Source organism: Ambystoma mexicanum, chromosome 5q (assembly GCF_040938575.1).
Source record: "Ambystoma mexicanum isolate Mex_15411 chromosome 5q, UKY_AmexF1_1, whole genome shotgun sequence".
Classification (NCBI taxonomy): domain Eukaryota; kingdom Metazoa; phylum Chordata; class Amphibia; order Caudata; family Ambystomatidae; genus Ambystoma; species Ambystoma mexicanum.
This window is the reverse complement of record NC_090933.1, coordinates 656,754,954-656,773,238: the sequence shown is the minus strand read 5'-3', so window position 1 is coordinate 656,773,238 and position 18,285 is coordinate 656,754,954.

Below are 18,285 nucleotides of genomic sequence, written 5' to 3'. Positions count from 1 at the left end.
TTTCTTTGTCACTAGTATGTTTGCCACACATTCTCTGTCTTTGGAGCTTACCTTTCCTCAGAATTTCCCTAGAAGATCTATCTCACTTTTCCCATACCCACACGCTTGCACATGGGAGGGTGACAGATCTTGCACATCTCTAAGCAGGGTATGCGTGAAAGTGTCTTCTGATACAATTGTCCATGGAGAAGCCGAGTCCACCATCATGGACAGCTTAGACCCATCAATCTGGAACTCATCCACAGGACAATTCACCACCTCCGATATTGCAGAAATCTCAAATATGTGTCGAGGCTTGCTTTCAACACTTTGGAGAGACGAGATGGCCTCCTGTTCGTCACGATCGTGCTTCTGCTCCACCACATTGATGGTCGACTCCTTGCATTCCGCATTCTTCACCAGATAGAATACACTGTTCGCTGCATGTCTAGGATTACCACATCTAAGGCATTTAAGACCCCAACATTCCTTCTTTGGCACAGGTGGTCGTCTCCTTTGGCCCATCGCACAAACCTCCTGCCCCCCATGTTTCTCCACTTTCATTTCCTTCATATATTGAGTCATCTGTTCAATGCTTCTCGTGAGTTCACCTGCCTGCCCCAGGGACATATACTTTGCTAATAGCTTCTCTTGTACCCTGGGGTTGTTTGTGCACCTTACCAACTGATCTCGAATCAGAGAGTTCGTTAAAGCCCCAAATGCGCAAGTGTGGCTTAGTGTCCTTAGCACTGCCACATACCCTTCCACCGACTCTGAGGAATCTTGACTTCTTTGAAAAAATGTGTGACCGAAACAGCTCTGATTGATCTAAAAACACAGATGGAGACTCTAAAAGACAATGGGCCTCATTCCGAGTATGGCGGTAAGGGATAGCGGCCACCGGTAACGAGACCGGTGGCGGTGATCCCTTACCGCCATACTCCGAGTTCCCTTTGCGCCCTCGCCCTTAACGCCTGCTTTGAGCAGGTGTTAAAGTCGAGGGCGCAAAGGGGCCTCCAAGCCAATAACGGTGACCGTAATGAACGGTCACCGTTATTTGCATCTTCCCCATTCCCATTGAGCCCTATGGGGGCTCATTTGGGAATGGGGAAGAGCCTTGGTGAATGGGGAATTACCGCCCGCCAACCTTGGAATGGGGAGGTAATTCCACCATCCACCAAGGCACTGCCGGTCCGAGTACGGCGTCAACCAAGGCGTTAATAGCGCCATTGGTTAGCGCCGTACTCGGAATGAGGCCCAATGGGAAGTTAGCGCTCCTCATTCTCCTTGACCTCTCTGCGGCATTTGATTTGGTTAACCACCAAATACTCTGCCAACATCTCAAATCCGCGGCCCACTTCTCAGACTCTGCCAATGCCTGGATCCACTCATTCCTAAGTAATAGGTCCATGCGGGTCTTCTCATCCACAGGATCGGCAGACCCTTCGCCTATCCTTTGCGGCGTCCCTCAAGGCTCTTGTGTGTTGCCTATGCTTTACAACGTGTTCACCAAAACCCTTTCTGATGTGCTCGATTATCTGGGTGTCGCCTACACTAACTATGCGGATGACACCCAGATACTCATCCCCATCACTGGTGATTACACAGCCGACACTAAGGGGGTAATTCATAGAATTCTGCACACAAGTGGCACATGCGGCTGGCGCACAGTGTGCACGTGCGACTTCCCGCGCCAGCCGCATGCGCTAAAAACCATTTCCGCGCACAGCGTAGTCATGGATTTTAACATCCAAATCCAGCCGTGGCGCAGAGTGGCGCAGAGTGGCGCAGCGACCCTGCAGCAGCGCCAGTTATGCCCCCCACTCCTCCCCGTGCAACATGTACAGCACACAAATCCTGTACATGGTGCACAGGCTCACAACCTCGAAAACCCCTGTAAAACTCCCCGCACACCCCTCCGAATACACGTACCCCGCTGCGCGGGTAGTCTCACATGCGATTGGGCCTGTGCGAGCGGGGTACGTGGATTACTGAGGTGTGCAGGAAGTTTCACACGCAATTGGGTCTGTGAGAGCGGGGTACGTGGATAACTGAGGTACGCGGGAAGTTTCACATGTGATTGGCCCTGTGCCAGCGGGGTACATGGATTACTGGGGTGACCTCTGTTCAGCCTTTGATCTAGTGGATAGAGACACACTGTGGAGAAAACTGTTTGCCATAGATATGCGGCCACAGCTCCTAGCGATCTTATATTATCTTCACACAGAATCTAAGATAAGAGTCTGATTAAACACAGAGGGATACCTGTCTGAGGAAATAAATACAGTAAACGGTCTCAGACAAGGGTGTATCTTTGCCCCTACTGTTTTCAATCTGTACTTGTCTGATGTTGGCCCGCACATAGATGAGGCATCATTTGCGGCACCAAAAGTTGAAGATACTAGGATTGCATGGACTGCTTATGCAGATGACGTGTTGTTGTTTGACTTAACACCCATGGGCTTGCAACGTATTCTGTCTGCATTTAAGAAGTATACGGCGCACAATGCTCTGGATATAAATCAGAAAAAACCTTTATCATGCAACTCAGTTATAGGAAAAGGCCAGCAAAATTTGCATGGTTTTTGGATCACGTCAAACCAGCCATATGTCATGCCTTCAGGTACCTAGGATATCCCATTTTTGAGACGGTCACCAGGGTTAAATTACGCAACTACTTGGATAAAAAAGTAACGCCACTGATTGCTCAATTACCCAAAATCGACTGCAAATATGGGAAACGTATGTTAAGATCGCTGGTTTGGTATCTTACGAAATGTGTTCCATTAGCAGCAATACGTTTTGAACTTGGGCTACACTTCCTTTCAAGCGTAATTCTCTGGCGTAGAGTCTCTTTGTTTAGGAAATTGCTTGTAAATAAAGAATCCACTCTATATGGAATTCACGGACGATGTCTAGTGGCGGGAAAGGAATCTTCTGCAGTAGTGTGTGATCTGGAAAAAGAGGTACATGAACTACTAGCATTAGTGGGGGTTTCTAAAGAACTGCTTATCAACAACCCTACCAAGGTGAAAATACTTCTCCAGCATGCAGACTGGAATCACACTGTTGAAATAATACAAAGCAAAAAACTATATGCGCATTTGGCAGGTAGTCACAAAACAATTGCAACAACAGAACCATACCTCATAAAATTTTCAAACAAAGGGCTTCGACAGGAATTTATGCATTTTTGTTTTAATGTCCTTAATATAGGTGAGTTATGACTATAAGGCAAACCTTGCCTCCGCAAATGGTTAAATGTCGATTTTGTGATTCAGACATTGGAGCAGTTACCTTACAACACCTGTTGACACACAGTTTGGGTTTAAGATCGGCACGCATTGATTACTTTATTAAATATGTGCCCAATCCAGAGAATGTGGATCTGGTTGCCCTATGGAAAGACATGTTGTATGGATCTAGGGTCAAACTTCAACTGGCCATACTGCGTTTTCTAAAAGCTAAATGCGAACTATAGGGGGGTAGTCCAGCTACAACATTTTTTGTAGGCTTATGCATCTTGTGTGTCTTTTTCATTCTGTTTTAATATGGATAATTTATATGTATAATGCATTTATACTTTTTGGTTGTATTAGGATGTATTATAAGGAATGTAATCGAATTCATGTAACCAAACATTTTACGCACGTGTTTTTCTTTTAAGATTTGTTCTTATTGGTTTTATATTGTTTTTGTAAAGGTTACTATGTAACCAATACAAATTAAAAAAGAATGAAAAAAAAAAGATTACTGGGGTGCGCGGGAAGTTTCACACGCGATTGGGCCTGTGCGAGCGGGGTACGTGGATAACTGGGGTGCGCAGGAAGTTCAACACACGATTGGCCCTGTGCGTGCGGGGTATGTGGATAACTGGAGTGCGCGGGAAGTTTCACACACGATTGGGCCTGTGTGAATGGGGTACGTGGATTACTAGGGTGTGCGGGAAGTTTCACACATGATTGGGCCTTTGCGAGCGGGGTACGTGGATAACTGGGGTGCGCGGGAAGTTTCACACGTGATTGGCCCTGTGCGAGCGGGTTACGTGGATAATGCACTACGGGGGAAGTTCCACACATGCTTTCGCTGTCAGAGCGGGGTACGTGTATCCAGGGGGGTGCGCGGGGAGTCCCACATGTCAATTGGCAGTGTGGGTTCTCACAGGTGTGCCCTCTACCCCCTCCACGGACCCTGCAGGCAAACCACACCACAGGGGACTACCCAGCACCCCTGGTCATATCCCGCAGGCAGTCCATCCACCATGGGCATGCCCCCAGCCAAGCCATATGTCACCTTGCACTAGTGACCACCAACTCATGTCCCCCAGAACCCCCAGCAGTAATGGGCACCTGCCAGCAGGCCCCCACTCATGTCCCACTCATGTCCCCCTGCACCCCCACCCCCCAGCAGTGAGGTCACCTGCCAGCAGGCCCCCACTCATGTCCCACTCATGTCCCCCTGCACCCCCACCCCCCATCAGTGAGGGTCACCTGCCAGCAGGCCCCCACCCATGTCCCACTCATGTCCCCCTGCACCCCCACACCCCAGCAGTGAGGGTCACCTGCCAGCAGGCCCCCACTCATGTCCCCCTGCACCCCCACCCCCCAGCAGTGAGGGTCACCTGCCATCAGGCCCCCACTCATATCCCAACCATGTCACCCTGCACCCCTACCCCCCATCAGTGAGGGTCACCTGCCAGCAGGCCCCCACTCATGTCCCCCTGCACCCCCACCCCCCATCAGTGAGGGTCACCTGCCAGCAGGCCCCCACGCATGTCCCCCTGTACCCCCACCCCCCATCAGTGAAAGCCACCTGCCAGCAGGCCGCCACTCATGTCCCCCTGCACCCCCACCCCCCAGCAGTGAGGGTCACCTGCCAGCAGGCCCCCACTCATGTCCCACTCATGTCCCCCTGCACCCCCACCCCCAAAGCAGTGAGGGTCACCTGCCAGCAGGCCCCCACTCATGTCCCACTGCACCCCCACCCCCATCAGTGAGGGTCACCTGCCAGCAGGCCCCCACTCATGTCCCACTCATGTCCCCCTGCACCCCCACCCCCCAGCTGTGAGGGTCACCTGCCAGCAGATCCCCACTCATGTCCCACTCATGTTCCCCTGCACCCCCACCCCCCAGCAGTGAGGGTCACCTGCCAGCAGGCCCCCACTCATGTCCCCCTGCACCCCCACCCCCCATCAGTGAGGGTCACCTGCCAGCAGGCCCCCACTCAAGTTCCCCAGCACCCCCACCCCCAGGAGTGAGGGTCACCTGCCAGCAGGCCCCCACTCATGTCCCTCTACACCCCAACCCCCAGCAGTGATGGGCACCTGCCAGCAGGCCCCCAATCATGTCCTACTCATGTCCCCCTGCGCCCCCACCCCCATCAGTGAGGGTCACCTGCCAGCAGGCCCCCACTCATGTCCCACTCATGTCCCCCTGCACCCCCAACCCCCAGCAGTGAGAGTCACCTGCCAGCAGGCCCCCACTCATGTCCCACTCATGTCCCCCTGCACCGCCGCCCCCCAGCAGTAAGGGTCACCTGCCAGCAGGCCCCCAATCATGTCCCCCTGCACCGCCGCCCCCCAGCAGTGAGGGTCACCTGCCAGCAGGCCCCCAATCATGTCCCCCAGCACCCCCATACCCCAGTAGTGAGGGTCACCTGCAAGCAGGCCCCCACTCATGTCCCTCTACACCCCAACCCCCAGCAGTGAGGGGCACCTGCCAGCAGGACCCACTCATGTCCTACTCATGTCCCCCTGCACCCCCACCCCCATCAGTGAGGGTCACCTGCCAGCAGGCCCCCAATCATGTCCCACTCATGTCCCCCTGCACCCCCACCCCCCATCAGTGAGGGTCACCTGCCAGCAGGCCCCCACCCATGTCCCACTCATGTCCCCCTGCACCCCCACACCCCAGCAGTGAGGGTCACCTGCCAGCAGGCCCCCACTCATGTCCCCCTGCACCCCCACCCCCCAGCAGTGAGGGTCACCTGCCATCAGGCCCCCACTCATGTCCCAACCATGTCCCCCTGCACCCCTACCCCCCATTAGTGAGGGTCACCTGCCAGCAGGCCGCCACTCATGTCCCCCTGCACCCCCACCCCCCATCAGTGAGGGTCACCTGCCAGCAGGCCCCCACGCATGTCCCCCTGTACCCCCACCCCCCATCAGTGAGGGCCACCTGCCAGCAGGCCCCACTCATGTCCCCCTGCACCCCACCCCCCAGCAGTGAGGGTCACCTGCCAGCAGGCCCCCACTCATGTCCCACTCATGTCCCCCTGCACCCCCACCCCCAAAGCAGTGAGGGTCACCTGCCAGCAGGCCCCCACTCATGTCCCACTGCACCCCCACCCCCATCAGTGAGGGTCGCCTGCCAGCAGGCCCCCACTCATGTCCCACTCATGTCCCCCTGCACCCCCACCCCCCAGCTGTGAGGGTCACCTGCCAGCAGATCCCCACTCATGTCCCACTCATGTCCCCCTGCACCCCCACCCCCCAGCAGTGAGGGCCACCTGCCAGCAGGCCCCCACTCATGTCCCACTCATGTCCCCCTGCGCCCCCACCCCCATCAGTGAGGGTCACTTGCCAGCAGGCCCCCACTCATGTCCCACTCATGTCCCCCCACCCACTCACCCACCCAGCAGTGACATGCCCATCTCATGACACAAACCAAAAGTCAACTATGTACATCAACACATGTCCGTCACACACACACACACACACACACACACACACACACACACACACACACACACACACGTTTCCATTGATTGAGTAAACCCACATGTCAACATGCATGAACCCAATGAGTGAATCCCACACATTGAAGTAAAAGATCAAAATGTATTAACAAGAAAACCAATTGAAAGTACTTAAAGCATAAAATAATTGCAAAAATGAAATGAAAAACATGTCCAAATAAAAAAAAAAAAATTCCTCCAAAAAAAAACAAGTAATCCAAAAGAAAAATGGCCAAAACTCTCTGTCCACCAAACCAAATCCAAATGCAATGATGAAAGGTAAATCCATTGATCCATGGTGAAATGAAATTAAAATGTTCAAATAAATCCAACGTCCAACTATGTACAATCCAATTTTCAAGGGTCCATGAGCCCAACGAAACAAATGAAACCTAAAATCTAATAACCTACCTAACAGAAAATCTATATACAAAAGTGTGGGGCATAGTCCAAAAGCCCCAAAATAAAAAAAAGGAAACCTAACACTATAAACTGTTTACAGTGGCGACGGGCAAGTCCTGCGGCTCACTCAGTGATGTTTTCGGCCAGGTCATCATCGAACTCCATGTCTATTTGCTGGAGGCGGGCCTCTGTTCTGGCCCCGAGGTCTCATGGCCTGTTGCAACTCCCAGCGAGTTGCCTCGAGGCACTCTGCCCGCCTCAACACACGACGCATGGAGAACTCTGTTCTGACCATAGTGAGCCACGCCTCTTCCGCCTGCCGCCGCTCTGCACCTATACGTGGGCCCAACCACAGCCACACGGAAGACACACCCATTCCAGGGTCCTCCTGCCCTCTGGCCGATGCCTGCCCCCCTGATGTCGAAGGCCCCAAGCCATCATTGCTCCCACCTTGAGCCTGCTCCTGCTGCTGCTGTCCATGTGCCCTGTCCGATGATGCCTGCACATCCTCCATCAGCTGGTCTCCAGTGTGGTGTCCACCCCTGCTGGACCGCCGACTCCCGACTGTGGCAGGGATGGGATCTCCACCAAGCTGGCTGTGTTGGTCAGGCCGGGTCTACAGGGGGCCCCGGTGGAATCTGGGCCGGAAGACGGCAGGGAGAACGACTGGCTCATAGTCTCCACAGAGGAGGAGAGGTCTGCCAGAGTGCGCGTCACATGTAGGAACCCACCGACCAGGCCCCCTCCCAAGTGCCACGTCGCGACACTGCTGTTCGTGATGGCGTGCGTTCTCCGCCCAGGAAGAACGCACATCATCATGAATGTCACGCGTGCGCAACGCAACACCAATCAGGACGGAGCCCATACGTTCATGGGACCCCTCGTCTGCAGGTAGTGGAGAGGCAGATGACATGGCACTCTCCCCTACCTGCGGACGGGCCTGGGACGGGGCATCCCTGCTGGTGCATGGTGGTGCAGACACAGGGTCAAGGACAGCGACATGCACAGGCCCCACCGCGGTGACCTGTGCTGCCTCCTGACCCTGGCCCTGGACTGCACCACTTGCACCAGTGGTACTACCCCCACCAGGCCCCATGTGCGGCTCAGTAGCGGGCTCCTCCTCCTCTGTGGAGACGACCAACCTGGATGTCTCCACACCGTCTTCCGCCATTGCAAGCCCCTGTGGGGGCTCACCCGGCCCTTCTGCCACAGCCGTAGTGGCACACGCGGCACCAGCCCCCTCACTCCCGGATGATGGAAAGTCCTGGGAGGGTGGCTGGGCCTTGCGTCGCCGCCTGGTGGAGGCATCCCCACCGGTTGGCTCCACAGCGCCATCTCCACCCTCTTCTTCACTTGACGCTGCGTAGAGGGAGACATAGAACACAAGCATCAGGGTACAAGACAATATTCCCCTAGACAGGAAGCAATAACACATGAGTGGCACTGTCAAACGTCACTTCCATCTTGTCCCTCCACGACACATGGGAGAATGCATGCAACACACATGCAGAAACAGGCACTGCGCCTGCAATCAACATCAGCATCCATGTACAAAGGCCTCTGTTAACCAAAATGTTGCCTTCAGACTCACATGCATCATGGCTCACACTGATCCCATGCACACACATCACTGGAGGGTCATGCATCATGGTGTGTACACCACAGACACAGTGGATAGACACAGTGCATACAACGGTGACCTCACTGCATTATTGAATGTACACATCATCATGGACATGTGTCATGCATCTATGGCATTTCAAAGTCACACACACACTTCTCAGACACACACACACGTGCACCATACATGTACATGACAGCAGCACCCATCCCTCACACCCCCTCCATGTCCAATAACAGATACTGGCATGCTTTCATGTGTGCATTTGACATACCGCTCCCCATGTTGCATTGTAACACATGCACCAACCATGTGGTTCACACATTACTGGCCTCACATGCATGACCATGATGTCCCTGCACACACACATCCATGCATGGCCTATGTCACACATAAAGGCAAGTATCAGACCACCAGTACACTGCAACATGCTCTGTCTCACACACCAATGCTTGGCCACTTACCGCTCAACTCCTCCGAAGGATCTGGGCACGGAGCGCTGGGCATACGCGTTCCAGGACCCTCATCTGGATGTCACTCATGCTGACCTGGCCCCCTTCCACGAGGAGCTGAGCCTTGTAGAGGGTCCTGGACCTGAAGTCCTCCCAGTGCTTCTTGACGTGCTTGATGTCACGGGTTGCCACACCCTCTGCGTTGATGGCAACCACTACGTTGTCCCAGATCCTCTCCCATCCTTCCTTGTTGGCGCGTGATGTTCCGAAGAAGGCATCAAAATGCCCCAGGACATGCTCCACCAGGATACCAACTTCCTTCACACTGAAGCTTGTGGCCCTCTGCCTCTCTGGCAGGTGGGAGCGTGCTCGGGGGTCTGGGGGGGAGTAATTCGGCCTTCTGGGCAGGAGCGTGGTCTTCTGTGTGTTGTTGTGTGGCCAGCTTGATATGGAGTGATTTGGCACGTAAAAATCTTGCAGGTCTGCGTGTAATTCGAGGAAAGGCCCTTAGAGCGTAAGCATGTCTGTGACATTACGCGCGCGGGCGTTTCCCTCGTGACGTGGGCATAGTGGTTCAGGGCGCGTGAAAAAACTGCACGTCCGTGTGTAAATGCGTGTAATCCGCGGAAAGGGCCTACACGTCTGTGACGCGCAAGGCGTTTCCCTCAACACGGGTGCATGTTCATCATACACGTGCAAAAACTGCACGTCCGAGTGTCAGCTCGTGTAATTTGAGGAAAGTGACGTTGTACGTGTGGGCCGGTTTAAAAGGTACGTGTAGGTTGCAATTTTCTTGTACGTGCTTTTCGTGGAGAGCGAGTGGGTGAATTCTGTACTTCTTGTCGGTTCACACGCAATTACTTCACAGCGTTTCAAGTTCGTACTCCCTGTTACCTCTGATAGCGTTCATTTTTTTTGTTGGGCCTCTTTCCTCAAACAGCGTTCACTTCTTCTTTTGTCCTGTCTCCTCAGACAGCGTACAATTCTTCTTTTGGTGGGGTTGTTGCCAACGTGCACACGCGTGTCTTTTTCACGTTCTTTTTCCAGGCAGACGATGAGTCGCGCACGTATTTACCAACTGTGCTTGCCCCGTGTGTCGCATACCCCTTCAGAGGTCATTGTAGGCTGCGTGTAACACGCGTACGCTTATTTTTGTGTTTCTGGGTGCCACAGCATAGTGCGGGTTCATTTGTCCACGCACCTGGTCTACGAGGGGTTGCGTGCACGTTATTTATTGCTTTTGGGGTGCCTGTGCATTGCGTGACCCGTCATCTTCCCCCAGGGGTCACAGACACCCTTGCTAGAGCACTAGGGTACAAATTCCATCTAGTACTCTACCCCTTTCACCCCCAATTGCCCAGTACAATCGTTTACTGCTACTCCCATACGCACAACAACATCAGTGCCATGGTTGGGAGGCGACCAAGCAGTAAGGGAGGCAAAGGTGGCTGACCTCCAAAAGGGGGCGTGGTGAACGCAGTAAGGGACGTGTCCAGGATTTGCAGGGTGCCCCTAGACCCCCATGTGTGGAGGAGCAATCAGGGACGCCCATGCCCCCCCCATGGTTGTGGGAAACGTAGCTGACACCATCCCAGCTCAGCCCTTGTTGGACCTGCCCATTGTGGCACCTGAACCGGCACAGGATAACTCCCAGGCTGACTTCCAGGTCAGCAAGTCTACGCCACGGGTGGCGGTGCAAGTTGGTGTCACCAGGCCACGTGGTTCTGGGGCAGCTATGTCATCTGCTGTCCCAAGTAGGCAGGGTGGGGAGGCTGCAGGGGCCATCCACCCCAGCTCTGAGTCTCCCAGCTGGGACAGTGTCGGTCCCGGTCCATCAAACAGATGTTACCCCTGCCAACATCACCCTGCAGCCAATGCCTGCACCAAGACCTATGATCATTGTGCATTCGCACACTCCTAGTACCCAGTCCACCGGCGCTTCTGCCCCTACTGACCAGAGCAGCGTAAGCCACTCAGGATCTGCACCACCTTTGAAAAAGAGGAAGAAGGGTGCTCTGGCACTACAGACTGAGACCCCAGACACGGCTACACACTCCGGCACGTCAAGGAAGCATAGCTTTAATGACGCTGAACTTGATGCACTAGTGGCCTATATGTCGGCACATAGCCGTGAAATGGTGGTGACTGCAGGGTGCAAGACCACACCTGGTCAAAGTAAGGCACACTGGCAGACCATCACGGACATCATTAGTGCCCTTGGATTTTGTGAGGCGCTCAGCTGATGATTGCTACAAGCGGTGGAATGACCTGAAACGCAGAGCAAACAACAAGCTGGCCTGAAGTCATGCTTCTACTCTGGTGTCTGGTGGTGGGTCTCCACAAGAGGACCACCAACTCACTAAACATGAGTCTGTTGCTGGAACCTTCATCACAGAGGAACAGATCCAAGGCTTGGGAGACCTACCAGATTACGACGCATTGTCCGGTGAGTGCCCATGCATGTGTGTGTAATCCATGTGTATGTTGTGTGGGTGAGGGGTTCTGATTGAGTGCCAGGTGAGGGTGTCTGCATCTGAGTGGTATGGGTCACCCATGTGCTTCCTCCAAAACGTTCACTGGCCTTGGATTTGGGTATGACAGTATCCCTTCTGCCCACAGTAGCCATTTAGCTCGACATTACTGAACTGTCATCTTGCAACAACATTGTTCAGAATTTTTCAGTGTTCATTCAAGCTGATTGTTTTAATTCTCCCACTTTTGCAATGCATTTTTCTGCCCTATTGTCACATATGTGACATGCTTCTGTCATTGATTACACCCCACATTGGCCCACATTTGTTACCTTGTTATGTGAATGATTAGACCATTCAGGCTGATTGAGTATTGGCCTGCTAACATTGATTTTTGGTGCCTGTTTGTATGTGGTACATGATAGTTGTTTCCTGTGAAGTTTAAGTGACCAACCACTGATGTGTACATCTGCCTGCAATCACTGTATTCTTGTACACTGGATGTGTTGCAGTGAGTGGCACATGCGTATATTTCACATTATGTAGCATTTTCAGCTCATCATGTCCATCTCACATGGATGGCTGACAGTACTCATTCACTGACATATGGCTGTACTTGTGAAATGTACCATGGCTATGCTACATTCCATCTGTGTGCTGGCATGTGTCATGTATGTGTATTGGACATGCCACTCATAGGCTAATGTGTGATGCCAGTGCTACCCAGCATACAGCAAATGTGTTGCTTTTCCGTCTTGGTGTCATCAGTGTCTTCTTTTTGCCTCCCCTTCCAACTCAGTGACAGTGCATGCATGCCAGGGTTATAGTCATGTGGGACATGTGTAAATCATGTACAGGATCTCTGGCTTGTCAGGCTTATGTGTGTGCTATGGTGCTAATGCCTGTTTCAATTTTTTGTCTTTCATGTTTTTGCAGGTGATGACGCACTTGATGCTGTTGAGGTTGAGGAGATGGTGCAGACCCAGGAGGAATCTCAGGCACGACCGGGCACCAGTGGGGGACGTGGTGTGTTGGTGGGTGAAAACCCAATCTTACTGCAGACCATACTGTCCAGGGGTGCCTCTGGGTGCACCTCCCCAGACCTCTATTCAGGTGCTGAATCGGATGATGAGACTTATGTGCCGTCGCAGGTGAGTGTTTCTGGCAGGGATTCTGTTCTGTCCAACCCACCTGCACCAGGAGTAGAACCCGCTATGGGGATGTCAGTGTTGATAAGTCCGCCTTTAGCGGTTACGGGGGCAGGGTCACACTCCACAACATCTGATCCTGTTCCTGGGCCAGCAGATCAGAGGGGGCATGCAGTCCTGCAGCCTCAGGCAGTGCCAGCACAGCAAGGTGCAGATAGCCTTGCCCCAACAGGTGTGGTGCCCGCCGACGCGGTGGCTGTACGTCACCAGGCAATACTGTATGGGAAAACTCCATGTACGGTATGGCAACCCAACAGGCAGCATCAGTTGAAATGATGGCTCAGGCAATGGAGAGGGTGGCCACTTCCATTACCCCCCTGAAAGGCAGATGCAGCAACAACAGTAGGCAACAGACTCCATTTGCCAATCATACAGGGAAGACATGTTGGCGTCCAACAGGGACCGACGGGCGGCACTGGAGACTCTGCAGGAAGCCATTTCTATAGAGTCACAGGGCCCCAGGGAAGCCCTGAGGGTAGAACTCCATAACCTCAGGGAGACTCTTGTTGAACTTGAGGCTTCCTCAAATTTGAGGACAGAACAGCAGCTGGAGCGGCTCACATGTTTGCTCTCAGCTGAGCTGCAGGCAACTCGAGAGGAGATCTGGGAATCACTGGAGGCCATGCATGCAGAAATGCAGGCAACCCATCAGGTGCTGCATGGGGATCTCCGTACTATCATCCTCCATAACGAGACCTTCCACACCTGCATGCTTGCTGCCATGGAGGGCCATACTAGGGCTTTGCGTGGGCTGCCTCCCATAGCACCACCACCTCCTGATGCAGCAGCAGAGGGTGATGAGAGCGACAGCAGAACTTTTCCCACAGTAGCGTAGCCGTGCGGGCCATGAGCCCATGGAGGTGTTTTTTTTTTTCGCAACATCCACACAGGAGGGTGTTGGTGTGCACCCTGTCCTCGGACCTCCTGGGTGGCCCCCCTCCGGGCCCCCACATGGCCATTTTTGATTTTTCCTTTTTTCTTTTACAGTGTGTTGCCTTGTGTGGCTCCCGTGGGCATCCACTGTGTATTCCGGCTGGGCACATGCAGGCTTGTCCTGTGTTTGGGTTAGATGCTTGGGTTCCTGACGCACACACCCCTCCTGCTTCCCGTTTCCATGGGCTCGCAAAGGGTGTGACCAAGTGACAGTGACTTACACAGTGACATTGGGCTCCCATGAGCTGTGTGGGCAGTCTGTAGTCATAACTGTGTGGACATCCCTAATGGGGTTTGTTTTTGTATTGAACATTGCATGGTGTATTGATATATGCTTGTGTTCCTCCTTATCCGCAGGTACCTTCTTCATTTCTTCACAAGGCTGTCTGCTTTGCAGATGCAGTTCATGTTGTATGCAGTACACTGACACATTTGTCTGACAGCAACACTCTGGAGTTGGAAGGGGTCGATGTGCTGGCTTATTGAGGTTGTATGACTTACATTACTTTGAGTTTGTACTGTCATATTTTGGCAATGTTTCATGCTGTGTTGCTGTATTGCGTTGCTGGTAAGTATTTGGTCATGTGTGCTGTTTGTTATTGATTACTGGGAGCATATTGTCTGTGGCCTGTTTCCATTTGGGACAGTGCACTTTGTGACACTTGTGCTATGTGTAGTGCATTCCTTTGTTTGCTTTCACATTGCAGGACATGCCATGGTGTGTTGGGTGGCAGAGATGGGGAGGGGTTGGGTGACATGGCGCTATTTTAATGTTGTATTTTGCAAGCGGGTAGTCATTCATGCAGAATAAATGTGTGTCTTTTTGTGACACAGCATTGGTTGTCTTTGGGTAGGTAGGGTTGCACACAATGTAACACTTCCAGGTTACCAATCTCAGGCTGGTATGGTTGTGAGAGTTGACTGTCCCTTATGTCATCATCATTGATTGTCAGCTGGTATGTGCCAGGGCTGTGTGCACTCCACAGGGGTGTGATTTTAGGTGAAGTAATTAGCCACCAGCTGCGTACGGGCTGCCTCACCAAGTGCCCTTTCCCCTCCCATGCGCAGCGGCCGTGCTTGTGGTTGGGGATGTGGGGGCACCACCATGTCCACCGGCAGGCCCCGGCATGTTGCAACGTTGTGCAGGACACATGCTGCCACTATGATCCTGCACACTACTGGGGGTGCGTCTAGCAGCTGCCCACCAGAGCGGTCAAGGGAGCGAAAGCCTGACTTGAGTACTCTGAATGTGCGCTCCACTATGCCCCGGGTTGCAATATGGGCTGTGTTGTATCTTACCTCGGGTGGTGTGGTGGGGTTCCGAATTGGCATCATCATGTGTGTGCTCAGAGGGTAGGCACTGTCCCCTGGGGAGGTGATGATGGGTATCATTAGTGAGGTTGTGACATTACTCAGTATCTGACATGCATGTATGTGCAGGGGCATTTATACTCACCAAGCAGCCATGTATCGCCATGCCGCCCAGTTTCTAGGTCCCGGTTTAGGGTTGACATTCTGTAAATGAAACTGTCATGGGTGGATCCTGGATAGTTGGCATGTACTGAGGTGATGATTCCCTTGGCATCACATACTACCTGCACGTTGATGGAATTGCAGTGCTTGCGGTTTCTGTAGATGTGCTCAGTTGCCCTGGGAGGACGTAGAGCCACATGGGTGCGGTCAATGGCACCTAGCACTTTGGGGAAGTGTGCCACCCCATAAAAATCCTGGACAACAGCCTGCCTTTCTGCAGGTGTTCTGGGCAGGTGTATGTGCCTGCGGACTGATGGGCATGCAGTCATGATGGCCAACACCTGGTGCAGGCAGCGTGACTGCGTGGCCTTTTGACACCCCCACCACTATGGCACTTGTCCGCTGAAATGAACCAGTGGCCAAGAAGTGCAGTACATTGAGCACCTTTTCCAAGGGGCTCAGGGCTTGGGAGCACAAGGTGGGTGATGTGACGTCATCCTTCCACTCACTCACCGGGCCGAGTATTATGTGATGTGAAAACCTGTACCTCGCATACACCTGGTCATCAGGCATCCCAAAAAGGCTGGTTCTGGGTGTAGAAATTCTGGCCCTGACTATCCTCCTCCTCCTCCTGCGGTATCCCACGACCACTGCTGCAAGGAACGGTATATTCATCTTAGCGTCTGAGCTTGTTTGTTGTTTGCGTGCACTTTTATGCTGTGCGGGCCCACGTACGCCTGCTTCCTGCTGGCGTGTTTCCGGATTAGCGCGTCTTTTTTGGAGCACGCGTTAGCCTCGTTCAATTCCATGAATACGTGTTGTAGGCGCGCGTGTGGGCGTTCTGCACATTTGCCTCCTGTACTTCCCCCGTGACGCCCACATTTTCACGCGTGGTTCCCCATTCCGCGTGTTATGCCCCGTTTTACGCCTAATTTTGTTGTGTGCGCTGCGCTATGTGCGCTTTTGCTGTGCGCGTAGCGCACGCTGTTTGAAGACGTGTGCGCCAGCATGCACCACACAGGATTTTAGCGCACATCCATGGATTTACACGCGCACCGACTTCCATGAATCGAAGTGCGCGGGTTTCGCTGCGATTTTCGCACTTGCGCTGCGATTTGCATGCTTTCGCACGCTTGCGTGGAAATTTTCAGCGCACATTAATTCCATGAATCGGCCTGTAAATCCTTGAATGATGTCTATCTAGTCATCCAGGCCTGGATGGCACAACACAAACTTTGCCGCAACGATAACAAGACTGAGCTCCTGCTACTAGGATCGACCCAACGTCTCAACAAACTAGACCCAGCCTACAAGTCTTTCAACATTGACGGTAATGTCATCCAGGTCTCTAAAGACACTAAAATTCTTGGCATATTCCTGGACTCCATCCTCTCCTTGAACAGACAAACAAATGCAGTAAGGTCAGCAGCGGCCTACACATGTAAATTTATCACCGCCTGCAGACCCTTTCTGAACCCACATAACTGCATTACCCTTGCCAGAACACTCATTATGTCCAAAATGTATTATTGCAGTGCCCTTTACCTAGGGACTAGCCAGTCCAACCTCAATAAACTGCAAACCATTCAAAATAATGCCATAAGGGCAGCTCTCAATATTCCCAGACGGTCCCACATTTCCAATGTCAGATCTGATCTACACTGGCTCCTCCCGGTAAAACAAAGAATTGCCCTGAAAACTCTAGCCTTGACTCATAAATGTCTGGACAACCAAGCCCCACCTTATCTCTCTGCTCGTCTTACACTCCACACCTCCTCAAGACCTACCAGATCAGCTCAAACGCACAGCCTAATCATGCCCAAATTTAAACTCCAAAAAGCGGGCGGTTTGAGCTTCTCTGTCCTAGCCTCAAAACTTTGGAACACATTGCACCTCCATCAGAACTGAGTCTTCGTTCCTAACTTTCAAGAAAAACACCAAAGCCTGGCTGTTCACGCAGACTCTATAAGTTCCTCCACCAGCTCTGCTACTGTAATATATCTCTTGCTTGTATATATCTTAGAATATTATAATGTATGTGTATATTAATGTATGTATATTGCTTATATTGTAACTTGTTTCTAAGAATATGCACCTGGTTGCCCATGGGCCTGGCTGCGCTTTTCAAATAAACTAAACTTCAAATTTCAAACTTTCGAAAGTTACATTCTTTTTTGGTTCAAAATGTTCTTCAATTTTCTTTACAGCTACAGAGAAATCATCCAGGTCTCTGCTCCTACCTCCAGGAGTTCATGAAGACCGTCAAAAACACTGCGCCCTTCTGGGCCTAAATTGTGGGGTAATAGCGCTTGTTTTCTGGAGGGGTTAAATATTCCCATCACCCCCACTCCCAGCCAATGGGCACCAAATATGTCTCTAACATTTCCCTCCATCTTTCCCACCTGATTTGTGGGGTACCTGGCTCTGCCAAAAATGGGGATGGAGGCGGTATGGCTGCTGCCATGGTCTTTTTTCTAATATGACTCCAATTTGCTTCACCTTTTCTTTTTCTTATCTTCCCTAATCCGAGAAATGTGACTGTTCTCCAAATGCTGTGCCAAGGAATTCCTTGAGCGTGGGCCTGCCCCTTCCAATGCAGCATTGAAAGCGTTTAGCTTGATAAATAGCTTCTTCTCAATGCTGCGCCAGTGAACATTTCTGGTGTTTACTGTTTTTACTGTTGCCTAGTACCTAGGGCTGCTTCCCTTGCTTATCACTGTGATGCGTTGCATAGTCATGCAACGCGTAACAGTGATTGATTAATAGGGCAGGGGCTTGCACATGCCCTTGCATCATGCTCGACTTCTTTTCAAAGTCTGTGACGTTCTGTGGCTGCGCGCACCCACGTCCTTATTTAACGTTTATGGAAAATCTTTCCTTTCCTTTTAATGGCGCTTGCCACCCCCCTTACTTTAGCGAGGTAGTGCCCTCCTCATCTGGGGTCTTCACTTTATTCTGGCTGCGGGCCTGTTCTCTTCTGGGAAACGGAGACTTCTGTCTTGCTGGTGGGG